Genomic DNA, 22,861 nt, shown 5'->3' on the forward strand with positions numbered 1-22,861 from the left:
AAACATTTAACCTCCTGTAATTTAACTCACCTCCAGTAATGATCTTTATTTTAAATCAACCACAGGTTCTAAGGTTCATACACAGGTGTTGAGATCAAAGATATCAAACACTTAACAGAAAAAACTGAATTTCCAGATATAATAAGGCACCAGGCGTTTCCTTCTACAAATTATGCGCCCTTAACTTACGAGGAAGCCATATGTTCTTCTGATAAGGCTCAATAAAAATTAACGTTAACCGAAGAGTTCAACTTATTAATTAATAATCACATTTGGGAACTGACCACCCTTTCACGTTAAACGTTTAAAGCTCAACTTGTTGCTAAAGAGTGTTCATGAATTTTTGGAATTGATTTTAATGATACTTATTCTCCTATAATTAGGTATTCCAATATTAGATTCTTATGTACGTGCAGACGGATACGAAGAAATTTATATGGAGCAACCTAAAGGATATATTGGAGATAAAAATAAAGTTTACCAACTACAAAAGACTACCTATGGCCTGAAGCAAGCGTCAAAATCGTGATATGAAAAAATAAGCTGAATTCTAATTAATATAAGCTTTAAGCGTTGCGATTATGCTCCATGCGTTTATCATAAAGGGTCTGGTAGTAAACGATTAATCTTAGCTATATATGTAGATGATGTAATAATTTTATTGAAATCCAAAAAAGAAAAGGTAGAGTCAAAAATATACCGACCATAGTAATTATATAATTATGTAAAGGAATTGTTAAAGAAATTTAAAATAGAAGACTATGTATCCGCGTCGATTCCTTAACTGGTCGGGAATAAGTTATGTAAAGCGTCTGCTAGTGATGACAAGCCCTATCCAGAACTAATAGAATATCCCAATTTTTTTGCGACATATACTAGACCAGACATCTCACACACAGTAAGTTTTTTGAGTAGATTCAACAATAGTGATGTGAATCACATTGATTGGCAGCAAAAGGAGTCTTAAGATATCTGAAAGGTTCAATGAATTATCATCTGCGTTATGAGAAGTTTAACCTTAATATTTCTGGTTTCGTGGACGCTGATGTAGTTAGTGAATGATGAGACCGACAGAAAGTCTTATACAAGATATGCTTTTTTAATGAGTAACGGAAGTATAAGTTGGGAAAGTAAAAAGCAATCCAGCATTGCAATCTCAATTTGTGAGTCTAAATATAGATCGCAGTAAGAGAAGCCTGTAAAGAAACAAAATTTTTAAAGACATTGATATCAGAATTAACAAACATAGATATCTGAATTACTTGTATAATAATAATCTATCGGCTCATGCATGGGTAAAAGATCATATGCCTGTTACATTCCGGGTAAATCATTTCGAAACAAAAACGCGCTGAACTCGAATGCCCCGGTAACCTGGTATTTTGACAACCTCAGCAGTGCAATAACCTGGGAAGGTGTCAAATGTGAGCCGGCGACTGACCTAGTATAATTCGCGTTAAAATAAGATAGGAAATAGATATCGAGAAGATTAGAAACTGCGACCTCGTTAGTATACATTACTTGAGGAATATCGTAGTCCAAAATTAATAAAAATTATAGATGGTAACCTCGCGCCTACAGATCACGCGCTGTAGATTTCGCCGAGGTAAGCATCAATTGCGACAGGACTTTCGGCCCCCTCCATTTGAACAAACTCCAATCAACTCCTTTAAAACCTGACCGAGCTTTTGAGTCTTGCTTTTTTCGTCCACTAAACTCAAGTAAGGAATACGCCCGGAGACACAGTTTATAGTCTGTATAGTGTAACGCGACGATAAACCGGGAAGCGAAACTTGTAAGTCTCCTAGAAGCCGAGCCATTGATTCCTCCCGATTTCGTACCTCCGAAATTAAGGTAATCAGATATTGTAATTTATATTCAACTTGTAATAACGTTTAAATCTCCGAAACGAGAATTCTAAATAAAACTAACTGTACGTGCATACGTGAGAAGTTAAGTGAACCCAACCCTAAATTTCCGAACGATCCCGAGGAAGGCAATCGACGCCTAAACCTCACAAAATACTGTACTATCCCCGGTAGCGCACCCGGGACGTAACAATGCCATATAGTAAAACTAAACATATTGATGTACGTGTGGTGACGCATTCATAGGGGTTAGAAGAGAAACTTTCGGGCGAGTTGGCAACGCCGAGGAACTTGCGGGCCCTCGAGCAGGCCATATCATAAAACGCGTAGGGCCATCTGTTTTTCTTCCAACACCGCGTCACACTCTTCAACGGAAAAACTTGAGGTCCCAATATTTGGGTACCGAGAGCGTGAAGGGAGAACGCTACGAAGTGTCCTCGCGAGAAGACGTAGACTGTGCTACGTTCCTTACAGAATTGTGCGAAATAAAGTATTTTGTGCACCGAATACGACGGCATTATTCTCACACCAATTCCTTCATACGTGTTACCGTCCCGGTCACGCTGCCGAGAATAAATAACAATATTAAGAGTTAATTGGACTGGTCGTCACTTAAGTACATACGTATAAGGGTCCAGGTACTTTATTTAATCACATCTGTTTTTGGAGATAATATAAATACGTTATTGCAATTTTATCTTTAGAGATACAAGATCAAAGATACAAAAAATCAGAGATACAAAATATAGTTTATGTTACAAAATATTTCTTTTCGGAGATAAAAAATATACTTTACAATAGTTGACAATATTTGATTACCTTAACACTAACTTACGAGGGAGAAGGGCCCTAATGGTTCGGCATTAGGAGACTTACAAAGATGTTTCTTCTTCTCGTTCCACAATTTTCACACCGTGTGGGTCACATACTAACAACTGTACACTCGACGGGCTTAGTACTCGATACTTGAGTTCAGCAGACAGCTAAAGGCAAAAGTTACAGCAGTTCCTAAAAAATTTGATTGAAAGTTGTCTGAATGGTGGAGTCGAATGAACTGTCGCAATTGATGCTTACCTCTGTGATATTTACAATGCGTGCTCCGTATTCGTGAAGGTATCATCTATAATTTTGATTAATTTGAAATTGAATTTCTAATTTTGACAAAATACCAAGGTACAGAGACACTCACATTCAGAGCAACGCTCGTGTTGAAATGTTGTGCGAACATATAATGTCAAAATTAATCGGAACATAACATAGGAAATCTTCCGTGAAGCTATAATTGCGTTGATTGTAAAATTATTACGGAATCAAATGATTGCGGAAATTCTGACAAAACCGCTGGTCACCTGTGAGCATGTACAATTGACTAAGGGCTTAGGTTTAAAATATACACATAGCTCGTATAGTAGTGTGTGCAGTAGAGGGGGAAATTTTCTAAGCTACCTCCCGAATTCGAAATCATAGAAAGGCTCCATCTTGCGTTCATCAAGCAGCCACGTGTTTGTGGATAATACTATTTCTGTAACGAAAACTGTAATAGCAGATACCGACCTGGCAATTTCGAAATGTCACGTGACTACCGTACCCCCTTAATAATACTGCAATTAAGGGGGAGTATTAAAACTTAATCGATAATGTTCAGTATGTAATCGATCAATTACGTAATCGCAACATCTGCGGAACAAATAATGTAATTAGCGGCATTTATATTCCGGCCATGCGTGCGAGTGTGAATCTCCTTCTTCTTGTTTCGACAGTTAAGTTGTAAGAGCGTGTGTTCAATACAGTGCAGAGTTTGTAAAAATATACTTATATGTTACGTCAGAAGAAGTCTTTACTATCCTTCCATAATCAAATTCCAACATTAACGCCTTGTAACAGTTAAACCGTAAGAAATACAACAAAATGTATTAAAACGTTTTTATTTTATTCCTGCCTTTCAATGTATCTGTAAAATTACAGAACTCTACGATTGTTAATTTAATATACAGGTATGTTATTTTTAAGTCCTTATTACTGCAAAACGAAGATAGATCGGACACTATGTCATAGAACATTTTGAACTTCAATTTGGATCTCTTACCTCGTCTTAAAATATCGAAGGTTGTTACACCCTGTATAATAATATATTTTTATTAAATGTAATATTTTTAATACCTTTTAGTCAATAAAAATAAAGATATATATATTCTTACGTGGTTTTACATGAGTAAATGTTCTATTTTCCTTCACAATTTTTAACGACAATTTAAAGTATTGTAGTTATCTCAAAAAATTACTTATTTAAAAATTTCTTGAAATTTTGATGATGTGTTATTATAGGTATCATCCACGTCTAGTTAAAATTTTAAGGAGTTTCACTATTTCAAATTTAAGATGTTTACATGAAAATGTCAACTTCTGACACGTAATTCCTGTACCAAGACCTTGCTGAAGTAACATTTATAATTGTATCTCTAAAATTGAACTTGGAAGTCATTTAAAAAACAAATATATGATGCTAAATATCCATAAGAATTTAATAATAGAAGAAACAGAACAATTTACCTTTTAGTTACTGAATTACAACAATGTGCAGTTGATAATTTAGCGAAATTCTGAAAAATTTCCAAAAGATGATGTCATAGCAATATTAAAAATAGATGGTAATTATGTGTGCGTGTGCGTGTGCGTGTGCGTGCGTGCGTGTGTTGTGTAACAATTCTTTCAGTAGGTACTGGACACTGACACATTTTACCCGAGATGATTAGTACGAATAAATCAAACATTTCGTAGCTACATTTCCATACTACAGAAACTCAACCAAAGTTTAAGTACCTCCTTTTTTGAAAGGTGCAAAACCAATTCTGTTTCTTATATTTAAAGTACTCATAATATCGTTAATGAAATTATTAAAAAGTATGTAGTACTTAGACGACGTATAAACGGAATCAGAAAGTCTTATCCAGATATACGATTTAACTCAGGTGAAAAAGCTTCTAATTAGTTTATTCAGACTTAGATCAACCTGCTGGTGTGTTATCTCCTAAATTAGTAAGAGATTGTCACTAGGACTACATTGTTGCGATCCCCCCCTCTTTTTTTCTCTCTTTCAAAGAGAGCGAGCGCGCACATATTGTGAAGTGTACGTATTGCTCATTGAACCGTTCACTGAGCGATGGTAGTACTGGATGCAACCATTCAATTCTACTTATCTGCGTATTCGTTCGTAACGGTTAACGCATATTAAGCATGCGACCACTGTGTCACGCCGCTTAGCTACTGTTGCCCTTTATAAAACTTTTTGATAAAGGGCGAAAAATGGTGCGTAATTTGAAACATACTAAGGTTGGGTATTCCGTGGATACTCCAAATTGATATGGTCACGGTATTTCAGTATTCCCCTAATTGGGAAAGAAAAACGAAGTAGATTGATTTGTGAGCTGTGCTCTTTCACGGGATGGGAGTGCAGAAGGAAGGGGGAAAACCCTTCTTCGTATGCGTAATAAAACTTTGAAGTCCCTCGAAAATGATATTTACTAACATTTCCGCGTACACAGAATTCAATATAGTAGTAGTGCACATCGATTAATACAAATGTCGACGGTGTATTATTTTTTTCAATGTCATTGGAATCGATTCGCTCCGTTTTATTATTTTTTTCATTATACGTATGTCACAACAAAGTAATTAACTTAAAATTGTGTCTCTAACAACACATTACTGAGTTATTGAAGCTGGTGATATAGAATCTCTCTTACAAAATGACGAACATTATGCCATAATCATATTTCATATCCTTAACCCTTAACTACTATTGTTGGTGTGTGAGAACGCTACTAATTATATATTTATATCTATTTCCCTTCCTGCATAACTTACGGATCTGTGAAGAACAATTGATTTTGATTTTTTATTTCTGACGTTTATGTTAATAACAACGCAATAAACATTTGTGATTTGTGAGGCCGCTGATAGTGGTCACGTGAGTTTTAATAGGTGTAGTAGTTAAGGATTAAAAACAAAAGAGAAAATTGACAACCCAGATGCGTTACATTCCTGACATTGAGCGGTTAGCTTACCGTCAGAAAATTGCATTTTGTTGAATATTTTCACACTAAACGTATTTTTGCTAGAACTGTAGTTTAATTAAAGGAGCAATAGTATATATAAGTATGATATATTTTCTGTAGTACCCCCTACTGTAAAAACAAAAGTCCATTACGTAAAAATTATTTATTCATAAAAATTTGTGACACCATACTAAATTTCATGAGATTCCGATTTCCCAGTTTAGAGATATACAGCCAAATATACGCCAACACACACACGCACGCACGCACGCATACAATTTACAGAATTTAGTCACCGATTTTTTGGCCTTTTTGGACTCAGGAGACGTCAAAATGTCGAGAAATAATATTTTAAGAAATAATATAATAATAGGGTGTCTCAGCGAACACTGTACAGTACGTTATTGTCTAAAGTATTAGAGATAAAAAAAATTGTTTATACAGGAATGCATGGTTCGAAGGGGTCACTTTATTAGCGAAGTTTTTTAAATAGAACTATATATTTTTTTACAGATTAGTTGATAGTGTGTTTAAAGACGAATTCAGCGACGTCTAATTTATATATTTTTTTAAATTAATTTTCGAGATATTGCGCCTATAAATTTAGTGATTTTAATAGAAAAAAAACCTTAGTATCGGTTTCAAGGGGTAATGCCTAACACGCGCTATCGGGAGGGAACAATAGACCGCTCGCAGTACCTGCTGATCAGAAAGGTTCTCTTCCAACGAAAATCACTAAATTTGTAAGCGCAATATCTGGAAAATTAGTTTAATAGTATGTATATATAACAATCGGGAAAGTAATGTTGAAGTCAACTCATTCAGTTGAGATACTCTGTACACGGATCATAATTAGTGTTTCGTGGCAAAGTGAAATGTGAGAGAAGTCAACCTTAAAACAACAATATTTAAAACTGTATTTTAAACAGCTTAGTACCTAAGAAAATAATAAAGAATAAAATAATAAATATTTCAGATATAGGCAACATGATATATAAAACAAAACGATGATAATACCAATGTAAGCTAATAAAATAAATTTTTGAATTCGTTGAAAACAATTGCAGTGAAAATTGAATAAGTACCTCAAAATTCGGGACCGGTAGCAGGCAGTTATCGAACGGAGATAAAGATTCTTTCTCCTGATTAAACTCGAGACGAGGACTCGAGTTTCCTGTTGAAGTGTTTTGAACGTGGAAAAGAACAGTGAGTGAAAGAGAAAGAGGGTAGAATGTGAAGGTGACGTAAAGGAAACATCATTAACATAATACTAATGCAATGATAAAACTTCTTTAATTTTGATAATTTTTTAGTAAAACGTTTACAATCATATTTTTGAGGCTCTTCTGATGAAAACAAAACCAAACATGAAAAAGTTTAGATCATATTTGCGTATTTAATGAGTAATAATAACTCTTCTTTTCACCTACTAAATAAGTAAATATAATTCAAAGTATATTGTGTTTTATTTCATTCTAATCAGAAAAACCTCGCAAATACGCTAATAAAGGTTTCGTTAAAAACAAGAAAATATAAAACTTTTGTCCTTAGATTAATATTATCTCACCGATACACGAGCTTGGATATGATTACCTTGCTCGGTCCCTACTTCGCTGTCGAGTTTCAGGGCATTTCAAGAGGAGCCCCCCCCCCCCCCCTCAATGGTGAAGATGACTACCAAGCAGTTACACCATAGGTAGATTCAGGCAGTTATCCAATTTTACTACGTGGTGATTCTCTCGCTAGAGTAGACAAAGGCAGTGCCGCCGTCTAAACATTGCACCGAAAACCCATAGTATTGTAGCCGCTGTGACGTTGAAGGGTCGAGGACGGATGGCTACTGCGACGGAGACGATTGTGTGTGTAAATGTGTGAACTAAAGTCAAGAATCCCGCAATTGAAACGAAATAAGATCCTAATTAAGAAAACTGAAAATAGAAATTTGTATTCGCCATTTTGTAAATTTTTTTCAACGCGTTGGAAATTATTTTTTCGGGTATCTAAACACTTTTGTACCTATATCTTTAAATTTTCAAAAACAAGAACCAATACCTCATCATTAATATTGTTTATTTCTTGTTCTATAGGTTTTTAAATCTTCTATGTTTTGGGGTTTACTTGCATACATACGACTGTTTAAGAAATCCCATAAGAAAAAATCAGGCGGCGTTAGATCTAGCGACCTTCGAGACCAAATTTTTTTTAAAATTATTCTATTGTCGAAATAACTTTCAATTTCTTTTAAAGTTGTTAACGCCGTATAACATGGTGCTTCATCCTGCTGAAAGTATTCTTCCGTCATTTTGTCATCAGGCAGTTGGTTGACAAAATCTTTAAATATTATGTTCGAGTAAACTTCTGCTGTGACAGTTGTGTTAAAAAATATTGGACCAATAATACACCTCCGGGATATGCCACACCAAACCCTGATCTTTTCAGAATGGAAAGGTTGCTCAAAAACTTTGTGGAGATTCTGCACTGCCCATATACGGGTATTTTGAGAGTTCATGTAACCGCTTAAGCGAAACCAGGCTTTATCCGTAAAAAAAGTAATATCGAGGATATCCGGACGTTGTTGTACAAATTGCGTTGTTGTACATACAAGTGATTTTCACTTTTTTCGTAGCTCGTTGACACGACGAGTAAGAAACATTAATTTCTTACGAAAGTTTTTTTAACAACGTTGTCGATACATCTAATAACTTATCTCATACTGGTTCAGAACACTGCTTGTCGTTTCGAATTTTTTTATTAACTTAAAAACATATGATTTGCATAGTATATTATGATAAGTCTCTTGAAATCCACACTTGCACTTTGCTGCTGAGCCCGTATAATGGTACGTTCGTACAAGAAACACGCGTTCTTCAACAGAATACGTTTTGAATTTCGCACAATATTGTCCTGTAGTGTATCGTAAGCCCGTAAGTAGCACCTAGTGTGTTTCAGCTTAACTGATTCATAGAAAAAATTGAACTGACGAGTTGCAGTGACTGTCGTGCAAAACAGGTAAAAAGGACCCAGATGAAATTTCCATTTTCGTACAGAGTAAAATCATGAAGCATTTGTTTTTACAGCGGAGTTAAGGGGGCAGACTCCTTCGGGGCCTACTCCGAATCGATCGAAGCGCTGTTGCGAAGAAACGGGCATTAGTGAAAACATATAATTTATACATGCGACATTTGATAATGTGGCATCTAGCGTTATCCTGTTGAATTACAAATGAGAAGTGCGAAGGTATAATTGCCAAATCGCATCGTAGGAAAGTTCTGTCACGCTGTTGCCACATCAATTACAATTTTATGCATCAGTAAATCTCTACTGAATATGCCTTGAGCCGATATTTTGCTTCATACGGAATATAGAAAAGGACGGTGCGAGCGAGAAAGAAAGAGTATCACGAATGAAACAATACACATGTGCCCAAAATTATGAAAGTGGTCTAAGAAACAACATTTTCGTATGAGATTCACACAAAATTTCACATTTATAATAAATGTTTATTAATCAAGACTAATTATAATGTTACGTAATATAGAAATATTTTCTAATTTATTCAAATGTAATCCTTTCAATATCAATATCGTTCGAGTTTTCCTGATGGGCAGAATTGTAATATGTACATACATATATGTGGCAACAGCGTGACGAAACTTTCAATACGTTTTGGCAACTAAGCCTTTCTTGCGTCTGTATTCGTGTATTCGATGAATACGCTATTCAGCTGTCAAATTCTAGATTACATTTACCGACTGATCTGTATTTTTATCGATGCTGATGGTAATATGACCAAATTGATTGAGATATACCATTAACGCTTCTAACGGCAAATCGTTGAACTATTTTTGTGTCAAAACGGGTGCACAACGAAAATTACGCTTTACGCCTTCAAGAAGTGTTAAATTGAGGAAAATCGCATTTCCACGATATTGTGCTAATTCAAGGAAGGGTGCTCTGGTGTGCTACGAGTGAAAAAACCATTACATCGTGAGATATTTGCGAAAATGTCACTTCGGCAGCCATCTTGCTAGTTTACAACAGCGTCTGTTTCATGCTTACAGTTTGTAATTTTACAGTTTTCTCAACGTATAGTGTTTATTGGAGTTTAAACGGACCAGAGCACCCTGTAGTGAAGTCTAGTCGTGGGTTCTGTACCCGCGAAAAATTCATTTATGCAAGTGTCGAGACGTAAAGTGTAATTTACGAAACCGATTGTCTCTCTCGCTCATCGCGTATACGTGTATGACTTTCTTTGCTTGTGTGAGCGCACGCACACAGCTCAAAACACAAGGAGTCTGCCCCCTTAACCCTCAAAAGACTAGTTGTTTCGTCGATGGCACGGGAAAAGCTGTTCGAATCTGAGCACACCCAGGCACCACCGTGCAAAGGTTAACAGTTAGAAAAATTAAGAAAATGTTTAGAAACATTTAAAAATACGCGTACAAAAGTAATAGAAAACTTCTATATTTGCTGAAATACGACAAAAGAACGTTTCATATTCAATTTTTTTAGATTGTAATTTTGTGAGTTTTATTCCGTTTCAATTTCAACTACAGGACTTTCGAATTTAGCTCACACATTCACGATAGCATAGCGACTACAGTACCATGGATTTTCGGTGGAATGTTTAGACGGCGGCACTAGCTTTGTCTACACTAGCGAGAAAATCACCCTGTATATCCATCTGCCGTCATTTCAGATGAAAACACACTACTATTAAAATCAAAATCAAAATGTGCTTTATCTTTCAAATGCTATAATTTGCACTTTATTTTTCATGTTCTGTTTTCAATATTTTTTAATATTATATAACTTATGTAATATTTTACACATTTAAAATTTCCATAACTTCATAAAAATCTGCAGTCTAGTTATAATTACATTGTAACTTTAAATATTATTCCTTGTAACATCCAAGAATCAAAAATGAACTTCAAAGTATTGCCTTAAGAATCGCAAATACGTTAGAATGTTAAGTAGCTATTCTCCAACTTGAAAGAAAGAATGTTGTTGCAAGATTTTGCTACTGAAATTTACACAATAGTAAAGATATTATCGTTTATTATCGTTTATTAAACGTTTATTATCAAATACGTAGATAAGGCGACGAAATGTTCCACGCGGCCCTGCAACAAAGCACGATCTTATCACAGGACGATAATAACCACTGTATCGCATAACAGTCACAGGTTCGATTACTACAGAGTATGATACTTTGTATACTACGAAGTGTTTTGCAGACTACCAGGAATTGATCATATGTACATTAGTTTCTATACTATACAATTATCATGTAACGATTTACACTAATACTCAAAGAAATTCAGCAAAAATAGAATTATGAAAATTTAATGTTTTGCAGCGATACATCGTATTAAAGATTACTGAGATCTTCCAAATATATTTAATTAAAAAAAAAAATAGAACAAGTGTCTCTTTAGTTGTTCGTATATTAAGAATAATACTAAAAGCGCATCATTAGCAGATAAAATAAAGTAGATATAAAATTACTTTGAGGGCTCTAAATTCATAAGTTGTTGTATTTACGAATTTATTTCATGTTATAGACGTTGATGTTGAAAATATATACATTTCTTGATCGATCCTATTCTTGATAGTTCTCTATATGCATACAACTGATCTAGAAGTTCTATCTACAGAGTGTCCCACACAAGGTGGCCGAGCCGTTTAGGGGAGATTCCTGAGATGATCCTAAACAATGTTTTCCTCTGCAAAAATGTCCTCTGAAGCTTTGTTAACGAGTTATTAACACAAAACATCGACCAATCAGAGAACGCGGATAGCCAGCGTACCAATCAGTGGCGCACAGTGGGATAAACGGCGGAAGTTTGTGTCAAAATCAAAGAACTTTTGATAGGAAAGAGATAAATTGATGATTTTTTTTTTAAATTGAAGCTGAATAATTGCAGATTAAAGGAAAAATAGAGAGATCATAATACGAATATTATTTACCTTCAAAAATTTGAGTTAAGCATAGAGAATTTTCATAAAATTTTGGTTTTTTTAGTATCATGTCTAAACGAGTTTGTTTTTTGATATGCAATACATCGTTTCTTATAGATTTTGTCACGCTGATTTCAAATCCGTTCGCAAAATTTATTTAGCACTTCAGGATTTTAAGAAAAATTGTTTTAATTGACAAAATCTGATTACATTTAGCTTTTCGTTGTAACAGTTTAATAACATGTTAATTTAGATATGTATGTATACTATATTTGTACATTTTAAATGTAACTTAAAGGATGAAATACTCTTAAACATCGACATTGGTGAAAAAGACAAACAATTATATTTCGTCGGCGCTTGACTCCTCGCTGTTGCTGCCAACAGCACTTTCGGTTCGTATTTGGCTGTGAAATACTTTAAAATAAATATAAATTTTTGAATAATCTGGCTTATATTTGTGTTCAAAATAACGTAAGTGTGTATCCTTTCTATCTTACCTCTCATCAACGAATTTTCTAATTTCAGGTGATATAGGACGTTCTTTAAATAAGTTTAAACGATTTTCTATTAATTCTAGCGATATTTTTGGATCTGTTAAATATATTGCACGATTAAATGTATTCAGCATTTTATTTCTGAGATTATTTTGTCGGGAATGTGCTGTCATGTTTTTTTTGCTGGCAGCAACAGCGAGGAGGCAACAAGCGCCGACGAAATATAATTGTTTGTCTTTTTCACCAATGTCGATGTTTATAAGAGTATTTCATCCTTTAAATAAATTACATTTAAAGTGTACAAATATAGTATACATACATATCTAAATTAACATGTTATTAAACTATTTCAACGAAAAGCTAAGTTTAATCAGATTTTGTCAATTAAAACACTTTTTCTCAAAATCGTGAAGTGCTAGATAAATTTTGCGAACGGATTTGAAATCAGCGTGACAAAATCTATAAGAAACAATGTATTGTTTCTAAAAAGAAACTATCTAACTATCTAGTAAAAGAAACAATCTAAACTCGTTTAGACATGATACTAAAAAAACCAAAATTTTATGAAAATTCTCTATGTTTAACTCAAATTTTTGAAGATAAATAATATTCGTATCGTGATCTCTCTGTTTCCTTTAATCTGCAATTATTCAGCTTCAATTTAAAAAAAAATTATCAATTTATCTCTTTCCTGTCAAAAGTTCTTTGATTTTGGCACAAACTTCAGCCGTTTACCCCACTGTGTGGCGGTGCACAAGCTATGCGTAGTGTTTGTTTTCGCTGTGCACGAATCTTGTACAAGAAACTCAAGATCTCTACGTTATTGCCCAATTTCTCTTGAACTATTACATAGAAAATGATCAAAAAAATCAGGGATACGTTGTGCTATCGCGACATATTAAAAAATTTCTTCAGATTTTTAAATTAATTATCCAAATTGTGAAAAATAAAAAACGAGGAAAAAGAATTTAAAAATGCTGATTTAGTAAAGTAATGCCATAGTAAAAAAAATAAAAAGCAATGTTTTCATAGTTTCTACGGATTGTACGTTATTTTACTGTGTATAAAAACATTGAAAATTGTACAAGAATACTTATTTCGTAATGAATGAACGAAAATTGTACATATTAGTTACTGTAATCGGTAGAAAGTACGGAAACATGGATTTTTATTTTTCTAATTATGACGGACCGAAGTAAAAAATGTTTAAATAACTTGAGATTAATAATATGACTCTAGTAATATGAGTAATTACTATCGATAAAACTCACCCATTCGAAGAGGAATTCACCTCCTGCTTGAACACATGCTACATTGGGTCACTGTGCCGATCCTAGTCATTGTCAACAAATCGTCAGTATCAATCGTAATTCCGCCGTTGAATTGTGTAACATCTTGTTTTTATTTACGGAATGCCACAGCATTGCAAACGTCGCGCTGCAAAACGTTTCAAAATAATCTACGACCGTGGGGTTTCTAATTCGATTCGTTCCGCGATTGTCGGTCGTTAAAAGGTCAAGTGCTCGTTTGGTGAAATGATCAATATTAGTGACTGCGAAATGTCATAAATGCAAGGTAGCTTCCTGTGATGTAGTATACCTGCGATCAGCAGATCCTGTACTGTACGCTACCGGGCGTCATCCCCCAACGACTGGGATCGGCACAGTGACTCAGTGAAGCAAGTGTTCAAGCAGCAGGTGAATTCCTCTTCGAATGGGTAAGTTTTACTTTTACTTTCGATTGAAGGAGTCATATTATTAACTTCAATTTATTTAAACATTTTTTGCTTTGGTCTGTCATAATTAAAAAATAGAAACCAGTGTTCCGTAGTTTTTACCGATTACAGCAATTAATACGTCCAATTTTCATTCATGCCTTACGAAATAAATATATTTGTACAATTTTCAATATTTTAATACATAGTAAAATAATGTGCAATCCGTAGGAACTACGAAAACATTGTTTTTTATTTTTGTACTATGGCGTATCAAGTTAAAAAATGTGAAAAAAATGTTATACAGTGGTATTAGTGATATTTATGTACTGAATTAATATGATCATAAATCCGGTTTTGCTACAATACTACATCGGCTTTTTCCTCGTTTTTTATTTTTTACAATTTAGATAATTAATTTTAAAATCTGAAAAAATTCTGTATGTGTCCCAATTAGCTAACGTGTTCCTGATTTTTCTCATAATTTTCCATCTAATAGTTTAAAAGAAATTGGACAATAACGTAGAGATCTTGAGTTTTTTGTACAAGACTTGAGCACAGCAAGTAGTGAACGCTACGCGTAGCTTGTGCCCTGTCACTGGACGGCCGTCCGTCCGCTATAGTCGCTCTCTGAGTGGTCGATCTCTTTCGTTAATAACTCGTTAACAAAGCTTCAGAGAACATTTTTTCAAAGGAAAAGGTTGTTTAGAATCACCCCAGGAATCTCCCTTTAACGGCTCCACCACCTTGTGTGGGACTCCCTGTATATCCTAAAAAGAAGGATACTAACGAGTCTTGTAACTCGTGACTCGAGTCAAGAGTAACATCAACAACAAGTGGTATCATAAATCATAAATCAGAGTGGGATAATGCAACATATGTGGAGAGTTTTGTATAACAAAACTTGTTACTAGCCTTTAGAGACTTGAGTATTAACGGACACAATGATCAGAAACAATTATCATTGAATGATTGGTCATAAACAACAAATTACGCAGCTCTAATGTAAATCATTTATAAATGTAATACAAAAGAATCCGAAAACAGGAAGAAGTGTGAAATATAATTATTCATTTATCGAGAAATTTGAAACTCCAAAATCTGTTCCACTTCCCTCGAAAGATAAAATTCATTCCGACGAATTGATACGTACAGATTATAAAGCCACGTATCATATAACGTATGTACCTTTGCATGTCGAGAAACTTCGTAGTATGTGTGCAACTACGGTTCTAATGCAATCTTATCAAATATTAAATGGAATTCTTTACCGTCTCGTTTCAGGATAGAAGTGCCGAGATACAAGCTAACGTGACGATAAGTCGAGCGCTTTCGTGAGTACATACATACATACAAACGTCGCTATAATACAGGTGTCCCAGTCTTAAATTATAAAAGGTAGCTTAGTGAAAACATAATTTCTGTTATTTATGTTCTGAACGAAGTGCATGTTAAAATAGCTCAAAACTCCGTGTAACACGTATCACTTGAACTAGCTTACTTAATGTGAGAGATGCATCTGTTTTAATCGCTCAGCTGTGATAGAGGTAAATAGAAGTGCGTATCCAGGTAACTACTACGAATATCTGGATCACATCAACATTTTCTCAAGATAATAAAAAAATCACGTTGTCTGTTCGAGCTTTTACGTCAGTGACCTCAATTGACGCATTGATAATTCACGATCAATCAGAGATGAAGAAGCGAGAAATCAGGTATAACGTTCATGATCGTCTTTATTCAAATAAGTGCATGCATTTAAAAGGGGAGCGTATTTAAAAGGGGAATGCACGCTTGCGTATCTACCTACGTGGAAATCAGCCTAAGAATGGCGGTAATTGATTATGATGAGTAAAGTAAGACATACCGGCGCGATGCAGGGTTCGTTGAAACTTCGTCAGACGATGCATGAGCTACTCAAAACAGATCTCTAAGAATGCCTTGCCTTTTTGCGTAACTACCCTAAATAGTTATTCGAAGGCTTTCTTACATTTATTGCAATAGTTCAATAGAAGAATAATGCAACAACCAACCTTGACTTCATCTACCAATACCTCTACTAATATTCCCTTTAGACCTGAAATGCTACATCGATAAAGCCAATGTTGTTGATACGTAAATATACAGGAAGTCACCTCTCATCATAAATCAACCACTTCGCGATTAATTGATAAATCCCTTAATGCACTGAATGCGCATGTAATACCTATATGATCCGGCAAATTTTTTTCCGATAGTATAACGAAAACAAATTGAACTTTGGAAAAGGTATTAATGGAAAAACGATAAAGAAACAAATTCAACTAATCATTCGAAAATGTTTTGATACACTTTAATTATTGAACTTCGACAGCAGGTTGAAATTCTATGACATAGTCATTTCTAAAGACAATAAATAAGTAAAAATATAGACGAATTTGCGCTACAGAACGCAACAGTTCTATGTGGAAATGTATTTAAATTTTAATTAGCAGGGCAAGTTAGAGTTTCCTATAAACTGTGAGAAACTAGCAACACCAGAATATCTCGTAAACGCGTGGTATACACGAATAGACATCATCACCACGAACATTTTCAATTACCCTGTTAATTTTCTGTTTATTTATTTATTTGGAAGGTACTATTGTTGCTATTACCACCGCCAATAAGAATAATAATTTTATTTTTTTTTTTATAGGTATGTATGACAAATTTGTATCTCTGTTAATCAAGCCTAGAATTATTGAATTTAATAATTTATGTCTGCGATATTGTGAATAAATAGCTCAATAAAAGCTACAATAAGTATTTAAGATAAATGTAACGTACTCAAAGCGAGCTTAAGCAGTATCTCGTCACTTATACTAACATGTGAACTTAATTTACTGACAATCACACACATACATATATTATATCTACAATGGTAATGTAATAAAGACATAAGAAAAACTTTTTCGTTTCTTACATAAAAAATTACTATAGGTATGTGAATTGAAGGATATGATGAGCAATGAAGCTTTGATTTCCTTATATTTAATCACAATTTTGAGGAACGTTAAACTTCGTTTACGTGTTTCTTTATAGTAGATTCTAATCGCTTTGCACACAATAAAGACTTCTTTCAAGAAAATGGAACGCGCTGAAAAGTGATTATCAAACGGTTGTCATATAATCAAGATCAATGCTTTTTACTCTTAATGTAGTATTCTTTCAATTCCGTTTGGTGTGTAAATATATCTACTTACATCAAATTAAATTGCAAATAGTTTGAAAAAAAGAGAGTAGACACGTAACCGGATTTTTGCAATCGTTTGTAATAAATTCATACTCATCCCTACTATCGGTCACGTTACATGTATACTAAAAAATGTGAATATACATTATATCCTTGTCATGCTTAACCACTAATTAACGTGGATTGCTCGTGCGGGAACGCATATCGAAATATTCCATCATTAGACTTGCGTGTGTAGTAGTGTCGCAAGTGGAACGTCTCTTTGTTTGGATTGCCGCTCACAATCTCGCAAACCGAAAATGTTCCACATACGAATAATATGCGTCAACAAAGAAAAATGTCTAGATCACGAATGTCTTTAGATAGAGGGAAAAATTGTTTATAAAAAGACGGAGTATCTGTATTTAATTGGAAATATTGGGTTAGTGTTATGTCCTCTCCGCAAAGCCAGGAAGAATCTAACTCAATTTAGTCGAATAGTATACATCTAAACCTTGGTACGAGATATTGACTCACTCGAGTGATGCAGCAGGTATTCAGAGACGGAGTTTGATCGATGCAACGATCTTTTCTATCAGCGAGAAGCGAAACCAATTCGGCGTGGCAGAGGAAAAAGAAATTACATAACAACAACGGCGATCCAGTGATTCGACTCGATTCCACACAACACCGGACCGACTGTCGCGCACTCACCGACTTACTTTACTGAATCTAATTCAACACTCGACAACGTCCCACCTCCAAGTTTTGTATATGTGGTGGGGTGCGACGAGAGAGGAACAGACCTCGTGATGAGTTGTTCATTGTACACAATCGTGCACTGTAAAGATACATTTATTCAAATCAATTCGCTGTAGCAGGTACAAGAACTATGGCAGCAACGCTTCTTCAATTTAAAGGCGCATACGAATAATTGTTCAACGAACAAAATTGTCCCCAAGATCATCAAATTTGCTTTTCTTTGGAACTAAGTTGTTTAAATAAAGCGAAAATTCGTCGACTATTGTTCAAGAAAAATAGTATAGAATAAGTAATAAATATTACATTTCATTTTTATAACAATAGAAAACTATGCAAAACTACGAAGATGAAATAGCATTTCATGTAAGTTCAATATGAGATTTGTAATATGTAAGTTTAAAAATAAGATTTCAAATGAATATGTTATTTGAATGGCACCGAGAATTATTCTAATTTATTTACAGTTTACCTTTATATGAAATGCTTCTACTTTAATTATTAACATTTCAAACTAGTATTTTTAATATACACTTAAAACGTCACGTAATAATCAACATATTACAACTAAGAATATAATATTATTAGATTTTTTAATTTATAAATTCAAAATATTATTAAAATAATCCATTTATTTGAATAAAAATACTATTTAGTTCTACAAAAGTAATCGGGTGTCTACCTAAAAAGTAGATTGAAAGACGCACAATGTACATAAATGCAACTCAAAGTAAAAAAAAATATATTTCATTGCAACTTACGGTGTCTTGCATGATGATAGTATGTATTCCTTTCTCTGTCCTATTTTTATATTAAATAACATTTCAACTACTGTATTTTACCTTTCAAATTATTAGAATAAAAATATTTTGTTTTTCGTAATTCAAAATTACTCATGATTAATTAGACTGTTTTAATAATTGGAAAGATAAAACTTTTACTCTTAGTTTTCATACACTGATTAATTTGAGATAATTACGTCACTACTAAAACTAAATTTCTTAAAGTGTATAAAAAATATTTAATAATATAAAAACGAATATTTTTATACTTGTTATATCTATAAAAAAATTCATATAATCCTTTTAAACATTATTGTATTAGTATAATTTACATTAAATATTGCAAATAAATGTAACTTCATTTTTTTTCCAATTTCACTTGTAATTCCGTTTTTTAAGTAATTTGCTCCAAATCTATCCTGCAAGTTTTCCGATTTAAAGTAGTTTAATAGAGAGAGGAATTCACCTTCTCCAAGAAAAAGCAAAGCGATAGCCTAAGCAGAGGGTGGAACACTGGCAGAGTGTTCTTTTAAGTACCCAGGGTCTTGCCGAACATTCTGTATAATATACATACAAAATAATATCTATACATTTTTTACAAGACGGGACGTGAGCAGTGTCGGAGGCCACTTAGGATAAATATATTTCCAAAGAATATAGTAACTGATACGTTAGTTAGTACACGAACGAAAGTGATGCGAGATCAGTGAGCCGTTGCGATTACTGTAAACGAGGACGTACCTAATGTAAAATTAGGTAGCTGCTGGATGGATTAGCTTTCCTGGACGAACTCGAATAAATTGAGGAACTATTAAGTTGGATATCGTTTCGAATATACATGTACGGGAGAATATGATATGTGGATGTATGAACTAAACAGACAATTTACATGACGGCGGACATATTAACCCCTTCTATCTCGAACTGCTGTTCGGGTAACCACTGTCATCTGTCATCATGTGAATTACTATCATAATGTATTTCCTTTCTGTCTTTTGTAACAATTAGTTTTAACTCGTAAATACTAAATAAGTAAACAAAATAAATTTCCGAACATTTACTATATGTGTATACTGACGCATATACATACAATATCTAGAATTATGTGCAAAATGTGTCAAAAATATATAATATGTAAAATATATGCAATACGCAAAATGTACGAAATAAAAACTATATCTTTAGAATCCTGTAATGATAAAACAAGCTTCAGTCGAAGTCTCATCAATTTATCTATATTCTAAAAAAATACGCATTTGCATAAAGACCCGCTGTCTAATAATTATGTTATCTACTATAATTGACTGCTAATAACTTCAGTGTTTACTGCATTTAATAATTTTACTTCTAATTATGCCATTTACCATAATTAACGATTATACTATCTGACAAATGTATTTTAACGTCAACTGATAAATTCTTAAAATTCTGCTTTATTTATTATTGCATCATAATGTCTGAAATTTATCAAGAACATTAAATTCATAAGATCGAAGTGAATCTACAGGGTGTCCAATTTAACTGGAAATCCTCGAAAGTACTGCCTTTATTGAACAGAGGTGGAAACATAGACGTCTTGTCCCTTCTAGAAACTTCCAAACGCTGGTTATAGCCTATTATGGAACTGTCAATTCTGTAACATAAATAAATGCAAACGAATCGATTCCTTGCTAATAATTATTTGCATCATCTAGACAGAAACATTTTGGTTGTAAAATGTTTACAAACTATTTGCTTGGTTTCATTTTAATTGTTCACTCGATGTCATCCAAAGAATATGAGTATAATAATAATTGGTTAAACAATGAGCAAGGATTAATATGCGTGATTAATAATCGTTTGGATATAGTAATGTGATGAAATAATAATTAAATGATCCACTAGCGTAAAAATGAAATGATGAAATACCATATTCCTTAATTGTGAAGGATAGAAGAATAAGTTACCCAACCTGTTATACCAAGAAACTTGTAAATTTATTGTCTTTCGTATACTTTGACTTATTTGTACCAAACCTCCTATTTCAGCTATCTTTCCTGGGACATACAAATTGAATCTTGCTACTTTTGCACTTCAGGGTGCGGACAGACTTTTGGTTTCTAGTTACAGGTCGATAAGTATGTAAATCCTTATGTCAAAGATATTAGTAAATGCACGCACAAGCAGGTGTATATATATGAACACCTATCACGAGCGAAGCGTGGACTACTCGTGGCAAAGAATACAGAGCAACAATGAATAAATCAACTACTTCAAAAGATTAATCCGTAAGAGAATGGTATCATGTTTATACACAACGGTGCAAAACATTTGTACGTCATTTATTAATCATACTATTATAAGTCATACTGTTAATAAGAATCCTATAGTTATCGTTAAAAAAGATTGGACAACTAAGGTCCGAAGTATAATCCCTAAGGGTCACCCGCACTAACTAAACTAGTGAACTTATTATTAAATTTTACTATTTGGAATCTATCTGTTACAAAACTTGTGATCCATTCGAGGGGCGGGGTTAGGCTAACAACAAATAGTTTAGATAGTAATACGAAGTGAAAGATAAAAGTCAGTTTAATATTAGTGTACACTGCATCAATTTGGTGTTTCTCCTCGATGGCATCTGTAATGTAACGACTATAATTCATTAAAATGATTAACCCTTAAATGTGTGCAACAATTTACATTAAAGGATTAAAGTAGAATAGCCAGCTACATAACTACATTCTTCTTTGGTTAACGTATTTTTTAATAATAATAATAATTTATCAGAAACCATGTTCTCTGATATCTTCGACATAAGGTTTTCTTTACTCATTGGCTTTTAACTGGTATTCAAAAGTCTGTCTTCACCCTTAAATACAGAATTAAGAAGACTCAATTTCTACGTCGTAGGCACTACGACAGCTGGAGTAGGAGATTTGTTACAAATAAGCTAAAGTATACAAGAAACAATTTTACAAGTTTCTTGATGTAACAGATTGGGTAATTTATCCTTCACAATTAAGAAATATGGTGTTTCGTCATCTCAGATTTATCCTAGTAGATCATTAAATTATTAATTCATCATATTACCAAGCAAATAGTTTGCAAACATTTTACAACTAAAATGTTTGTGTGCTAATCCGATATCCCCTTTTTAGATTTAGGGACATTATTGCCGCATAAGGGTAGCTCTTTACAGCTTGTTACCACATCTAATTGGCAGTTGTCAAAAGGTCACTCCTTTCAAGATAACGGGTAATAAATTGATAAAACAATTTTGCAGCTGCCGTAACTAGTTAGCAATAATATAAGATTTGCGATGCGAATGTCGCATTTTTCTGAGCTAACAGAGCGTCAATATGATTCACGATGTTGTAGGGTGCATTTACCACTTCAATTGCGAATTTACGGACTGCTCACTACAAAAATTTATATATAACTGATTTTTATACAGATCGCTATAATCTTTTGAAATTTGACATACAACAACACTCTATTTAAAAAATTGGCAACCGGTTGCATTACTTCCCCGATATTGAGCGGTTAGCTTTTATTGTCAGAAGATTGCACTAAACATGTTTTTGCTGGGACTGGAGTTTAACTAAAAGAGCAATAGTATATACAAGTATAATATAATATTTTCAATAGTATCCCCTGTTGTAAAAAGAAAAATCCATTACGTAGATTATTTATTTATAGAAATTTGTGACAAACACACACATGTTCAGGTAATCCCATCCTCATGATCAAATCTTTCACAACTTTAATGTCATCAATGTCCCATATATGCACAGAAACCACCATACTATACAGGGTGTCCCACGTAACACTTTTCACGATTTTCAAATACTTGTGATAATCTGAGAAAAAAATATTTGAAACAAAACTTTATCAGTTTTCGATTGGCTATACATTGCAATAAAAAGAAGTTCGAAATTTTTTTTTATTATTATTATCGAGGGCACCTTCATTTTTTTAAATGGCACTTTGTATTTTTGATTTAACAGTATTGTAGCCCGTATCAAGATAAATTCAACGAACTAGTAT

The 22,861-nt window shown here is 33.6% G+C and overlaps 1 protein-coding gene across 3 annotated transcripts in view; it reads right to left on the reverse strand.

Moving 5' to 3' along the window:
- Vha100-2 (V-type ATPase subunit a family protein Vha100-2) overlaps positions 1 to 22,861 on the reverse strand; it is a 170,050-nt gene that overhangs the window by 71,667 nt on the left and 75,522 nt on the right. The window contains exon 1 of one of the 3 annotated variants that reach the window (XM_076392791.1): positions 17,829 to 17,973. The exons of the other annotated variants lie outside the window; for them this stretch is intronic. The gene's annotated coding sequence lies outside the window, so the exon portion shown is untranslated. Of the gene's footprint in view, positions 1 to 17,828; positions 17,974 to 22,861 lie in introns of those variants that run through there. 3 annotated transcript variants of the gene reach the window in all.

The sequence above is a fragment of the Calliopsis andreniformis genome, chromosome 2, assembly GCF_051401765.1.
Source record: "Calliopsis andreniformis isolate RMS-2024a chromosome 2, iyCalAndr_principal, whole genome shotgun sequence".
Taxonomy (NCBI): Eukaryota; Metazoa; Arthropoda; class Insecta; order Hymenoptera; family Andrenidae; genus Calliopsis; species Calliopsis andreniformis.